This window comes from Martes martes, assembly GCF_963455335.1.
Source record: "Martes martes genome assembly, chromosome: 2".
In the NCBI taxonomy this organism is placed as follows: domain Eukaryota; kingdom Metazoa; phylum Chordata; class Mammalia; order Carnivora; family Mustelidae; genus Martes; species Martes martes.
In genome coordinates this window covers 49,526,220-49,541,733 of record NC_137889.1, presented here as the reverse complement: position 1 = coordinate 49,541,733, position 15,514 = coordinate 49,526,220, and positions in this window count along the sequence as shown.

The window sequence follows — 15,514 nt, the reverse complement described above, 5'->3', positions numbered from 1 at the left end:
TGAATATACTATAATCGATTTACTCATCCACCTGTTGATAAACATTTGTACTTCTATTTTTTGACATATTATGAATAAAACAGTATGACCATTCACATATATAACTTTCTGTAGACTTACATTTTCATTTATTTTGAATATGGATTGGAATTGGAATTAGGAATGAAATTACTGGATCATATAATAAGGATATATTTGATTTTATTTTTTTAAAAAAAGGTGAAATTGTTTTCCAAATTTGCTGTACCATTTTCACTCACACCAGCGATGTTTGTGATTTCCAGTTGCTCCAGATCCTCAGCAACAGTTGGTATTTTCAGATTTTCCGGTTCTATCCATTGTAATGGGTGTATAGCCTATCTCATTGTCGTTTTAATTTATATTTTCCTGATGACTAACGATGTGAGGCAGCTTTTCAAAACACATTGTATTTGTCACTTGTTTATCATCTTTTGCAAAATGTGTGTTCAAATTATTTGCTCATTGTTTCACTGGGTGGTTTGTCTTACTATTATTAAGTTTTAAAATTCTTTATTTACTCCAGATACAATTCCTCTGTCATATATATCCATTAAAAATATTTTCTCCCATTCTGTGGCTTGCCCTCTCAGTTTCTTAATGAAGTAACTTTTATTTTAAATTAAACTTTTATTTTGAGGCCATTGTAGCCTTGCATACAATTGTGAAAAATAGTAGAGAGAGATCTCCTGTACCCTTTACTCAGTCTCCCCCAGTGGTAACATCTTGTAAAACTATAGTATTGCATTACAATCAGGAAATTGACAAAGGTGCAGTATACCCATCATATTCAGATTTTCCAAGTTTTATATATACTTCTTTGTGTGTGTGTATATTTGGTTCTAGACAATTTTATCACTTGTGTAGGTTCATGGATCTGTAATCAAGATGTAGAACACAAGGCTCCCTTGTGTTGTCCTTTATAACCATACCCACAGATCTTCCTTCCCCTACCCATGCACTGTCTCCATACCCTGACAATTACTCATCTGTTCTCCATCTCAGTGTTGTTCATTTCAAGAATGTCACGAAAATGGAATCCTATAGGATGCAATCTCTTGGGATTTCCCCCCACACACACCGTAATTCCCTTGACATTCATTCAAGTTGTTGCATGTATCTGTAGTTTGTTGCTTTTTAATTTTGAGTAGTATTCCACATACCAGTTTGTTTAACTATTCAATCATTGAAAGACATCTGGGTTGTTTCCACTTTGGGGCTATTATGAATAAAGCTGCTATGAACATTCATGTACAGGTTTTTGTGTGAATATAAATTTTCATTTCTCTGGGATAAATGCCCAGGAGTGCAATGGCTGGGTCATATGATAATTGCATGCCTGGTACCATAAGAAACTGCCAAACCATTTTCCAAAGTGGCTGTACCATTTTATAATCTCATTAGCAAAGTCTGAGCGATCCAGTTTCTCTGCCTCCTTGCCAGCATTTGGTCTTGTCACTGTTTTTTATTTTAGCCATTCTGATAGGTATGTAGTGATTTTCACTGTGGTTCTCATTTGTATGTCCCTAATTGTTAATGAGGTTGAATATCTCATCATGTGCCTTTTTGCCTTCTAAATGTCACCTTCAGTGAAATGTTCTTTGTGATTTGCTCATTTTCTAATTGAATTTTTGGTGTTTTTTGTTTTGTTTTGTTTTGTTTTGACTTTTGACTTTTGAGAATTCTTCATATACCCTAGATAATAGTTTTTGATTAGATAAGAAGTTTGCAAATTTTTTCTCCCAGTTTGTGGCATGTCTTTTCCTCCTCTTAAGAGGGTCTTCTGCAGAATGAAAATTTTCATTTTAATGAAATTTATCAGTTTTTCCTTCTATGGATTGTACTGTTGGTTTCAAGTCTAAGAGCTCTTTACTTAATCCTAGATCCAGAAGATTTTCTCCTAAGTTTTCTCCTAAAAGTTGTATAATGATCCATTTGGAGTTGAGTTTTGTAAAAGTCTGAGGCTTAGGTCTAAGGTGAGGGAGTTGTTTGGGATTGGTTTTGGTTTGGTTTGGGTTGGGTTGGGTTTTTTTTACATATGGATATAAAATCCAAATGTCTTTCGGATAGGTGAAATTTTTAATTTTTGTCAAATTTAATTTGGCAGGCTTTTTCTGTTTTACAGATAGTGCTTTATGCATCTGGTTTAAGAAATCTTTGCCTTCTCCAATGTTGAGTGATTGGTTGTTGCAAAGATTTTCTTTTTTGTTTTCTCCTAGAACTTAGAATTTTAGATTTATATTTAAGTTATTATCTATTTTAGGATATTTGTGTGTTTGGTTTGAAATAAGGGTGAAAAGTCCCCCCCCCCATCTCATAAGGATATCCATTATTCCAGAACCATTTATTGAAAAGATTGTCCTCTCCACATTGAGCTTTATTTTGGCATTTTTGTCAAAATCACTTGAGCTTATATTTGATGTGGGCCTATTTCTTGTATCTGTTTCACTGATCTATATATATACCTTTATGCCAATACCACACTGGTCTTAAGCTGAGCTTTTATAGTAGGTCTTGAAATCAGCCTTTCAACTTTATTCTTTTTCAAAAAAAATTTTTGGCTATTTTAGATCTTTGCATTTCCATATAAATTTTAGAATCTCCTTGTCAATTCCTACCAAAAGCCTTTTGAGATTTTGATTGTGTTGAATCTATGGATTAATTTAGGAAAGATGAATGTCTCAATACTGAGTCTTCTGACAAATAAATATAGTGTATTCCTCAATGTGTTTAGGTATTTTTTAAAACTTTCTGAGCAATGTTTTCAGAGATTGCATTTATGTGATCATTTAATATTGTCCTGTGAGCCACTTAACTCTATTCATTTTTCTCAATGTTTTGCTTTCTATGCTTGTTTGAACAGTTTCTATTGCCATGTCTTCAAATTCACTGATCTCTTCTTGCTCTGCGTGTAATATTCTGCTGAGCACATTTAATTCTTAAATTTCAGATAAGGCATTTTTAAGTTCTAAAATTTCCAATTGATTCTTTTTTATACCCTTTTCTTTCTGTATTATGTTCGTAATTCCCCCTAAATCCTTGAACATCTTTATAATAGCTATATTAAAGCCTTTTTCTCCTAATCCCATTATCTCTATAATTTCTGGTCTGTTTCTACCAACTGATTCTTTTCTTGGTTATGGATCATATACTCAATCTCCTTTATACGTTTAGTAATTTTTTTATTTGATCCTAGATATTCTGAATATAACATTGTTGAGTGTCTGGATTTTGTTCTTTAAAGAGAGTTGCTTTTTATTTTGTTGTCTTTAAAGAGAGTTGCTTTTTATTTTGAAAAGGATCAGTTTGATCCTTTGTGGATTTGGTGAAACTTTGTAAGGGAAAATCTGGAGTAGCCTTTTTTTCTTGGGTTAAGTTAGCCCTCCCATTAAAACATGATCCTCTGGAGTATCTACTGAATGCCTAGTTGTTCAACAATGTCTCTTCTCTTTGGCTGGTTGAAAGTTGAACATCTCTCTCGTCTTGTGAGCTTTGCCAATTTTTCAGCTTTACCAGTAGATTTTATATGGCCTCATGGAATTGCATCCTATATATGGATAGCTTAATATTTAGCATCAGACTCTAAGACACTCCTCTACAGATTTCTGCATCTCTCTCTCTCTCTCTCTCTGCATTGCTTCTTTTTCTCCAATAGTCTGACTCACAACTTCCAGCCACTTTAGACCATGTAAACTTCAATCTCTGTCTCCTCAACCCGGCGAGACAACCCTGTTCTGCTTGAGCTCCTCCTCACTGTGCTGAGGTCCAGAAAGTGCCTTCAGGCAGAAGGCCACAGTAATTGTAGGGTCCCGATTTCTCCCACTGTTTCTTTTCCTTCACTGTCCTTCTCTGCTCCTTTCCAGTGTCTGAAAGGAGTCTTTTCATGTATTTTGTCTAGTTTCTTCATTGTTTAAGAAAGAAGGACTGGCCTGGTACCAGTTCTCCATGAAGGCTGAAACTTTTTACAACTTTTTATTAAGATTTTTTTTTTCATTTGACACAGAGAGAGACAGATCACAAGTAGGCAGAGAGGCAGGCAGAGAGAAAGGGGAAAGCAGGCTCCATGCTAAGAGAGCTGGATGTGGGGCTTGATCCCAAGACCCTGAGATCATGACCTGAGCCGAAGGCAGAGGCTTAACCCACTGAGCCACTCAGGTGCCCCTACAACTTTTAATTTCAGTCAGCAACTGTGTATATATAGATGCTTGTGTGTATATGTGTGTATGTGTGTGTATGTGTATATATAGAGTGATAGATATATCTTTTTTCTTATTTCACGTTACTCTTTTTTTAAATTTCAGCCTAACATTTTAGTCAGTTCCTTTTACTTCCAAATTATTTTAAATTATATGCTCTTTCTCTGCATCTTGGGCTCTATACTCTTTAACTTTACATTTGCAGAACGTTTGTATTGGTTTGTGTTGTGATTTTCTATTCACTCACGCATGAGCAGACAGGCAGCCGTGCCATCCTGGTGCACTGGGTACAAGTGTGCATGGAGTCTCTTTCCTAACATTCACTGTCCATCTGGATGCTATTATTGCCCTTTTCTAGGTATTCATCTGGAATGCTGGTTGATGGTATTTTGCCATCTTTTTTTTAGTGTCAGTCTGTTGGTTTGACAGAGGATATTTTTTTAAGAATTTATTTATTTATTTGAGAGAAAGAAAGAACGAGAGAGAAAGCACAAGCAGGGGGAACAGCATGCAGATGGAGAAGGAGAGGCAGACTCCCTGCAGGGAGCCCAACTTGGGTCTCAATCCAAGGACCCTGGAATCATGACCTGAGCTGAAGGCAGACGCTTAACCAACTGGGCCACCCAGGCGAGGTGGCCACCAGAGGATATCTTGGTCACCATGCATGAGAAGTACTGTTTTTCCTGCATGATCTAAGTGTTTGTGGTTTTCACCTTGTAAGAAAAATAATGACCAATGTCACAATGTCACAATCCATCTCTTCTATAGGTTCAGGCTGGCTGACTTTATTTTACTGGTTGATCTTTAATTTTAAAAAGTTAATTTTTTTCTTTAAGAAGTAATATTTTAACATGATTCAAAATTCAAGATAGACAAAAGTATGCTGTAAAGTTTCCTTCTGGAAACTGTTCTATAGCCACCCAATTTCCTTCTTTGTAGGTAATCAACTTTACCAATTTCTTGTGTATTTTCCCAGAAGCAGTTTCTATATATGCACATGCACATGCACATATTATCTTCTGGCCCCTTTTCCATAAGCAGTAACAAAGGCTACACACTTATAAAAAAACATAATTATACATCTTGAAGATTTCCATTGCATGTAACTAGAAGCTTGGCTTTTAATGGCCATATTGTATTCCCTTTTTTTTTTTTTTTTTAAACACAGAGCAGAGCCAAGCTCTAAAGTGTTCTCTCAAGAGGAAGGTGCTCCCCACCCCAGGAGCAGGAAGGGTGAGGATCAGGAGAGAAACCCAGGGTCCAGCTGTGGCAGAGGTGGCAGAGGCTGCGGGGTCACACCATTCTCTGGCTGTGTCACCAAGCCCAGGGAGTGGTGCTTTTCCCCCTTTTATACCTTCCATTTTTGTGGGTCTGTATTTTATTTGGCCATTTACCTATTTATCGACATTTACGTTGTTTTCTATTTTTTGCCATTATCAATAATAATATAATTAATACTTAATAAATGTGCCATTTTTACACATATGTGAGAATATGTATAATTTGCAGGATAAATTCCCAGAAGTGGGTGAACGAACATGTACATTTGTCATTTTCAAATATTGCCAGATTACCTTCTAGAGAGAGAAGACACAATAGCTCTAGTTTGCCAAGGACCTTGTCCCAGTGTAGTTATTAACAATAATACCTCTTGTTCTTAAGTGTCTGGTTTGGATGACAAACTACATGGTCGCCTCTATCTGTAGAGCCTGCGCCAGTTTACACGCTCAGCCTGAGCCTGGCTTTTAGTACCTGTTTATATGCTGACACGTCTCACTTATATATTTCCTCTTTTGAGGTTCAGACAGCTGTCTATTTGGATATCTCACAGAAAGCTCAACCCAACATGCCCATAATAAACTTTTGAGTCACCCCAAAACTGATGCTCCAATCCAAGTTTTTTATATCAGCAAATGGCAATACCATTCATCCCTTCGTTCAAGCAAAAATGCTGGGATTCATGCACGATTCTTCCATTTTCTCCACTGGCTGAGTGGCTACGAGCAAGCCGCTATCCTACCTAACCTCAGCTTCCTCGTTAGCAAAACTAGGATCACACTGCCTGCCCCATGGTGCTGTGGGGGTGATGATATGAGACAGCATATGTGCAAGCGCACCTCTCATTTTCTGGCATAAAAAATAGTCCTTCCCTCTCCTTCCATCCTTCCAAATCCTGCTCTATGTGTCCCCAAGACCCCCCTTGTATTCCAATCCATGTAGTATAAATATGACTTTTGGCCTGGAATGAGTTGTTCCAAATGTCCTTCTTTAGGCCCTTGTAGAATATGGAGTTTATTTCTGTAAGTCTATACGAGAAGAGTCCCCATGGCCAGCCTGAATACTGAAGAATAAACTGCACATTTATTGGACGTGAAATGACCTTAATACTACCAAAAGTCAGAATGGTAACATTTATATCTTTGTGAGTTGTTTCTTTTCAAAGGTTTTTCTGGCCTGGCAATGCTGTGGTGATTCACTTTTCAAAATGACTTACACTCTTCCCTAAACTTTAATTTTAGAAGACTTGGGGCTTACTGGATTACAGAATTTTCTTTTCTTTTCTTCCTTCCTTTCTTCTTTTTTTTTTTTTTTTTTTTGGCTCTTTTAAAGAGCATCAACTTCCGAATGCAATCGCAGTGGTTCACAGGGAAGAACATTGGCCCAGGTTGAAATCCTGTTTTGGCTGCTTCTCATCTGAGTGACCTTCAGCAAGGAGTATGAGGTCCATGAAACTCAGAGTCCTCATTCTCTCTTGGATGCTTTTGTACATGTTATTATATCTCATCCCCATACTGTTATTTAGAAGATGAGTTTCAAGGAGAAAAAGGTGTGTAAAAGTGCTAAGCATCTAGCAGGGGTCTGTCCCAACATTCATCAAACCTGATTTATATAAGCAGAAAAATTGCAGCTGTGTGACCTGGTGGTAGAGCTAAGTCCAGAAGCTTAAACTGTGAGACCCAGCGAAGAGTATCCGGGACACAAAGCATTCAGTTCTTTGAACGGTTCCATGGAGCTGGAAGAGCCATTCCTTCACAGCACAGTTAAGAAAAGTAAGGCCTACTGTGCTCCAGTGCTCATTGGTGGTGGCATCGGGGCCAGATTTAACTCAAGCTCAAATGCGAACTGTCATACAATGTTCTCGAAGCTGGACTCTTCTCACTCATAGAAATTCTCTTGACTCAAAGACCAAAAGTGACCTCTCCATTGACTCCCTTACGGAACAATACGTACTAAGCCCCCGTGCTAGGTTTTAGGAGAAGGCTGTTCAAAGGAGCATGTGTTTTGAAAGGGGAGGAAGAAGGGGAAGCAGTGAAGAGGAGGTGGCCATTTGTGAAACATCTCTCAGGTGCCTGGTGGGCCAGATACTTCAGAATAGATCAGAAAGTGATGTCTCAGAGAAGGAACCCACAGACCTCCTTCTCTTCCCTAAAGAATAAAAATGTGGGCAACACCTATGAGGCCACAGTCCATCTTCCCCTCTTAGTCTCCATTCATGACTTACTCCCATAGCTGTGGACACGGAGCATGTGTGGACAATGAGAACCCAAATCACTGCCCCTGCTGCAGGGTCTCTGTCGGCAAGTGTTGAATGACCAGAAAGAAAACAGAAGAGGGAGCACTAATGAGGGACAAAGGTACTGTGGCCAGTCTTCACTCGTCTCTTCCCTGCCACTGAACTCTGACTACTTGCAGGGTGGCTGTCCTCACAATGTCATGGCAACATACAGGCCATTCTGGCTTGAATCTACTCGTTTGTAAAAAGGAGAATTTATTGCCCTCTCATATTCCCCAAATGGGGACACCCAAGATAAAAGAGGTGACTTGACTTCTCAGAATACGTCCCACTCTACATGGATGACATTAATAAATATGGAGTGTGTCTCGCCCCCAAAATTAAAATGCATGGTCTGACAAAGTTCTTTATTTTTGAGTTATGAATTTATTTTTGAGAAAAATCTTATAGAGGCCTAATAACTGAGTGGCATTTAGTTGAGAATTTAACAAATCACTTTTGCTATAAAAAATAAAATGACATGGAATCTGCGCCATCCTGGAAAATGCAGGCCATATGGTCACCATAGGTATAGGTGGCAGGCTACAACAAGAAATCACTTTATGGGTTTGCCAATTTGCCACCTAATTTTAATCAAATATGTAGGTATGTTAAAGAGGAAAACCTTTCCTGTGGGATGGTAATAATAATGACAAGCAATACCTTAGATACCCCTCTAAAAATTTCAAAGTGCTTTCGCATAAATTATTTCATTTGATCCAATCCATATGTGTAAGAACAGTCACACATACCAAGGCAGAAATGTCAAGATCGATAAAGTTCAAATTCTCTCATACACTGCTCACCAGCCCAGGCAGGCCCTGTTTTTCTCACAGGCGTGTTCTCAGTAAACAGAGGAAGGTGACCCAGGGCTGTGGGGAGGTGAAGGGTCAGAAGGACAATCCCCCTCACACCGTCTGGGGAACTTCTCCAGTTTCAGGTCACCAGGCTGGTTTCCCAGAAGCCAGCATCTGCTGTTCTCTCTCTGCTTTACTCATTCCCTCAACTTTAGAAAGCAGTAGTCAGGCCAGCGACCAGGTGCCATGAAGTGATGTAAGGGCCCGATGCTACTTCTCACAGGTTGGAGCTCACCAGGGGCGCATCTCAGAGGCCGGGCTAGATCAGGTAGGGAAGCAGAAATAACCCACAGATTAGAATTGGCATGAGTCGTTGAGGGAGAGAACCAGGGGCTGCACTAGTGCAACACAATTGGCTTCAAATTTGGAGAGAAGGAGCAAATCTGCTTCACCCAGAAACCAGGCAAGAGGGTTGAAAGGTAGGGGGAAACAACTGGGGAGCAAGGGATGTTTGGGGAATAGAGGGAACCATTCCACCTGTGACCTGGCCAAGTAGGGCAGGAAGGGTTGGCTTGCTTAAAAGGCCAGGGCTTAAAGGGACACAACATAGTCTAAACCTGGTTAGATGGGTGGGTGGGTGGGTGGTATGATTTTGTTGTCTATTCTCCCGGTTAATAGACTCAGGAGTTACCAGATATCTTGTCTCCTCCTCTCCATGGCTTCAAATACAGTGTCTATGTCCATATCTACAAGCATATTTCTAACCAAGACGTCTCCTCAGAATGCCAGAACTATATATCAACATGTGACATGACTGCTTGGAGTCTCCAAGGCAGTTCAAGCTTAACACGCCAAAAAGGCCTTCTTAACTCTGTCACTCTCACCTATTCCTGTGATTTTTTTCTCTAAATCTACATAACCATAAAATTGATGTCATTCTTGTTGCCTCCCCTTCCCTGTCTCCAGAATATTATCCGTCACCAAGCTGTGTCCGTTTTATCTCAATACACATCCAGACAGTCTTCCTCCGTTTGCTTTGCAAGCCACCAAGACAAACCACTGTCATGCCTCCCGTCTGTTGACTCCTGAACCCTTGAGTGACCTTCCTGCTTCTACGCTGACTTCTCTCTGTCGGTGTCTCACAGATCGGCTTCAGTGTGGTGTTGTTTGTTTGTTTGTTTTTAGTGTTGATTGGGTCATACCTCTTTCCTTTTTAAAACCTTTATTGGCCTCCTATTGCCCTTAGGATAAAATCCTTCATGTTGCTTACAAAGCACTGGAAATCTATTATTTTCCTACCTCTCCAGTTCCATCTTCTGTCCTCTTCTTCCCTTCACAACCTCCAGCTAAACAGCAGACTTTATGATTCTCAAACTCTGTAATTTTTTCTACTTCAGGACCTCTGCACATATGATGTCCTCTGCCTTAAAAACCATTTTCCCGAGCATAGATGTCCAATGACAGATGAATGGATAAAAGCAGATGTAATATATAGATAGATAGATATAGATATATGAGATGAAATATTACTCAGCCATCAAAAAAATGAAATCTTGTTATTTGCAACAACATGGATGGAACTAGAAGGTATTATATTAAGTGAAATAAATCAATCAGAGAAAGGCAATTATATGATTTCACTCATGTGGAATTTAAGAAACAGAACAGAGGAACACAGGGGAAAGGAGAGAAAAATAAAGTAAGTTAAAATCAGAGAGGGAGACAAACCATGAGAAACTCTTAATTATGGGAAACAAACTGAGGGTTGCTGGAGGGGAGGGGAGTGGGGAGATGGGGTAACTGGGTGACAGGCATTAAGGAGGGGACATGATGCAATGAGCACTGGGTGTTACATAAGACCGATGAATCACTGAACTCAACTGTGAAACTAATACTACACTATATGTTAATTAATTGAATTTAAATTAAAAAAAATTTTCCCCGCTTTTTGCCTACTTAACCCTAACTTATGCTTCATGTGTCAGCAAAAATGCTGTTCCTTAGAGAGACACTGAACCTCACAACCTAAATCATACCCCTGTGTCAATTAGTTCTTTGGTGCAAGCACAGAAACCAACCGGTTAATGCAGGAAGAAAGCGAATTAACTGGAACAACGTGAGAACCTGCAGAGATTGAAAGGAAAACCGATGAATAGGCTCCGGAAGGATAGGGACCAGGGATACACAGATCCAAGTGACAAGAACTGATGTTTACGCTATTTATCGTGCTTTCGTGGCAGAGAATGAGATCCAGCCTTCCCTTGTCTTTTGTGTCTTTCCAGTTGAGGTTAAGTTCCAGGGAGAGAATCCGATGGGCACAGCGCGTACTGTGTGCACGAGCCTCATAGGAATGGGGTGGAGCCGGTCAGGTTCTCCTGCTTGAATGGAGAGAGAACATGAATGATAGCTCCGTGAAAACTGCACACGATGGAGAGTAATTCCCTTCTCAGGCAATGAACGCGTTCTTATCAGAAGGAGGAATGGATGCTGAATGCCATGTGGGTGAAGTTTCCCATTGCATGCTTTCATTGTGCCGTGTGCTTGCCTTCCACAGCACTAGTGGCCATCTGTAGTTTGCAGTGCACCAAATACTGGGTGAGTGTTCACTTCTTCCTTTCCTTTTACATTTTCTTGCCTTTTTTTGCAGTCAGGAATAGCCCTGTGGCCAGTTTCAGCCAGTAAAATATAGGGAAAATGGTATATGGCCCTCTAAGCCTGGTCTCGAAAATCTCCCAAGATTCTCCACACTCCCCTGTCCACACAGCTGGGAACTAAAAGGTCCATAACGATGGGGCCGCAACGTGGGAGAGCTGGGTCCTTGAGCCACCACTTGGACAGAGCTGACCAAGAACTGAGCAAGAAATAAAATTTCATTATATGAAGTCGCCGAGATTTGGAAGGTAGTTTGCTACAGCAACTACCAAGCATTACTCTGACCATTACCAATTTACTTTAGCGTTTACTGCTTGCCATCTGTCTTCTCCACAAGATTATAAACTTTACAGAGTCATGGACGAGGTCTATCACTTAGCACAGAACAGAGTGAAATTCAGTAAATATTTGTTAAATAAACAGATAAATTTTTCTTGTCCAACCTTTCTCTCCCCATTTTTTTTCTTTGAATAGAGGAGGGAAATGAGAGCTAAAGAGACTTTCCTGATACTCTCTCCGCCCACCCGATGGGCTTCCCACTAGGCAGTGGGTTCACAGACAGGAAGTCTTAGGCCACTTCTTCAAGTCAGTGTCACAGATGCATCAGAACTGCTTCCACACATCATGGGCACGTGAGGAATGTGATTGAAATCTAACAGCAGGTTACCTGTGACACTGCAATTGCTTCAGTCATTTCTTTGTCTTTAAAATGCCATATAATTGCTAATGTAATTAGTAATGTATACAGAGGGGGCTTGTGCAATTACTGAGTCCTAAGATCAAGTAATTAATGTTCTGTCAACAAAACAGCAACTGTTTCATTAACAACTGCTTGGATCTGGAAACAAGCATAATCAGATGCAGACAGATCAACTAAACATTATCAACTCAGCTGATTTTTTTAGACACGAAAATGTCAACCCCATAACAGTAAACACAATGGAACTTTAAGACTTTTTCCAGTTCAAAGAAATCCATAGTTGGGTGGATAAATAGATAGATAAATAGAGAAGGGGGGTGGGGGAGAGAGATGATAGATGATAGATAGATAGACAGACAGACATGGACAAAACCAAATAGCTTTGGGTTTTTCCAACCTGAAAGATACGAAGAATCACACGTTTAAATACCATATGAAACTGAAATCTGAAAATCAAGAAGGTTATACGAATTTTAACCTCAGCGATGCCTCTGTGCTTTTCCAATATGCCCTTATAAAAAGCATCTAATCTGTAATGCAATTTTCTCATCTGAAAAATGAAGCAACACTACAATGGGAAAGGTGAAGGAAAGGTATGGCTATCTAAGGAAAGGTTTGCTTGAGTGTATTAGCTTGTGCTGTGATATGCTGTATAATAAACAATCCTCCCAAATTTCCGTGGATTCCAACAACAAACCCGTATCCTCACCTGCGGGTTTGTAGGTCAACCTTTCAGCAGCATTGCACCAAGCTGGGTTCAGGGCTGTGTCATGTCTTTCTATTTTAGGACCCAGGATGAAGGAGCAGTAGGAGGCTGGACCATGTCCTTCCTACGGGAAAGAGAGAGAACACAGAACCTTCGCCACAACAGCAAACCTCTGCTCACATTTCACTGGCCAAACCTGTTTGGCCATCACATGGCTAAGCCCTCCAGTGGTGTGGAAAAGTCTACTCCTTTCGTGGGGCAGAGGAAAGAGAGGAGATATATGCTCCACAAAAATTATTTTCAGTTTCGCAGTTTGTATCATTAGTCATGAGCTCCCTGGTTTCAGAGAAAAGTGATCAAATGGGCCAAATACTTTTTAAAATTCCATGTTTGTCTGGAAAAGATGGCATACTATTTGGAACAATAGAGCACTCAGATGAGAGTCAGGAGACCCTCGTCCCATTTCAGTGTTACTATTAGCTCATTTTATGACCTTAGGCAAGTCCCTTCACCACTATGGGCCTGTTTCCTCACTGTTACAATAAGAACTTTTGACAAGGTGGTGTTTGCAGTGCCTTTTAGCCTGAAGCGGATAACCTTTAAGTGTAGATGTTTAGCACTGCTTGGAGTACAGAGTGATAGTCAGCTAATACTTGCTTATTAGAGAAAGGCTCAATGCAAAGGAGGCAGATGTAAGAGGAAAGCTGCTCAGTTGGGGAAACGTGTGTTACTAGCTGTTCCCAGCCCAGCCCCCAGCACCGCTTGGGTTGTGTGAATGAAGCCTGCGTCTCACATGGTAGACTTGCCCATACAAGCATTAACTCAATTGTGGATCAATTCAGAGCACCTGCTTTTGAGACTTCTAATTTGGGACTCATATTTGAAACTATTGTTACATATTACAACATGTAGATCAGAAGTCATTGGAACATCCCAAGTAAACTCAGTTTCAAATGCTCTGGAAGACGGCTGTCTCTCCCTTTAAGGTGACCCTGAAACCTCTGAAAGTAAATTTCACAAACTTCACATACCCTAGATTTTTGAACAGACCACCCCTTATATGCCCTCAACATTTAGTGAGAAATCCATACAAATGATTACATGTGATGCCTTTAGACACTAACGGACAGCAATTGATTTTTTTTTTTAAATTCCAGATTGACTGTACTTCCGGAGCCTGTCTTGTTTGGAATAAGGGGTAGGTGGGGGCAACGGAGGGCATGCCACTGGATGGGAAACATCAGACTCTTAGCTGCAGAACAAACGTTGCTTGCACATTTGATTAATAAAGCGACCTGGCCCCTCTCTCCTTCTCAGAAACAGAAAAAGAAATTACACTCCAGAGTTAATGCCTGAAAGCACTTTGACATTCGTAACTTCTTGAGAGAGCCTTAGCTCCGTGATAGCAAGCTGTGAGACCTCAGGACTCCCAGATCCCTGTGTTTCAAAATTTTCTGTCAAAGAACTCTGATGCCACTGGAAGTGCTGGGATGTGGTCTGAAAACCTGCTACCCTTACACTTTCTTTGCAGATTCACTTTTTTCTTTCTTTCTTTTTTTGTGTGTGTGTGTTCTTTCTTTTCTCTTTTCTCTCTCTCTCTCTCTCTCTCTCTTTTTTTTTTTTTTTTAAGTAGTCTCCATGCCCAACATGGGGCTGGAACTCGCAACCCTGAGACAGAGTCTCGTGCTCCACCAACTGAGCCAGCCAGGGCCCCCTTTGCAGATGTGCTTTTAATCTTTTCATGTTTAAGTGAGACCTATATTCACATTTTTAGTATATAAAATACTGCCCCTGCCTTGCCTCTCTCTCCTCTCCTCTCCTCTCCTTCTGTTTATCGTGTCTTCTAGCCACACACACAGTTTGGAACATTTGCAACCTTTGTGACTTCTAATGTGACAAATCAGATTTTCCCCAGAATTTCAGAATTAATGTCTTGATCTGTACCTTAAGGATCATAGTACTTTATCTACATAGTACTTTATTCCTTTTGAGAGGAATAAAATGAGACAGCTGGTAGAACAACCAGCAAAGCATCTGCCACACTGAGGGCAAAGCAGCTGTCATCCACACCGTATGACGTGCTCACCGCCACATCCACTGTTAGCTCTGACACTACTGGGGTGTTGGTTTGCCAAGTTGGAGAGCAGCCTTGTGCTCTGCAGTGTGGTTTGCATTTCTGTCTCTGGGGGAGGGTAACTGAATTGTTCCCCAGGAAGGTCTTTGAGATCCTTCAGAACTTCCATCTTATCCATCAAACAAGCTTCTGCCCAAAAGAACTCTTCACCATATCACCTCCTCTGTACAGGACTCCCTGCAAACCCCACTCCAGGAATACTCACCCAGTTGCAAGCTTCTGTCCTCATGGTGGGAGACTAGGCCTTCTTCCATAGCAGGAGATCGTTGTATTGCCAAAGCAAACAGTAAAGTCTGTCTTCATGGTTGAGCTGGTTTCACTCATATTTCTGACATCAAGTATGTGGCTTTTACTCCTGCCATCAACCAATTCTGATATCAACTGGGTATCCTACAATTCAGTTCAATCCTTATACTAACTACCTCAAATTAGCACCATACTCCAAAGGCCTAAGGACTCTATCCCATAAGAGTGTCCTGAATTCGGATACCAGTCTCAAGTGGGGTGCCCAGATCATTTACACTTCTGTCCAACTTAGAAACAAATTTGGGGTTCCCATCAACCCCCTCAGGTTTGACAATTTGTTAGAATGCCTCATAGAATTCGGGAAAACACTTCACTTACTATGAGCAGTTTGTTATAAAGAATACAACTAGGGACAGCCAAATGGAAGAGACACACAAGGGGAATGTACTAGGGGCAAGGCATACCACCCTCTCGGCACCTCAGTGTCATAATTAACCCAGAAGCTCTCTGAA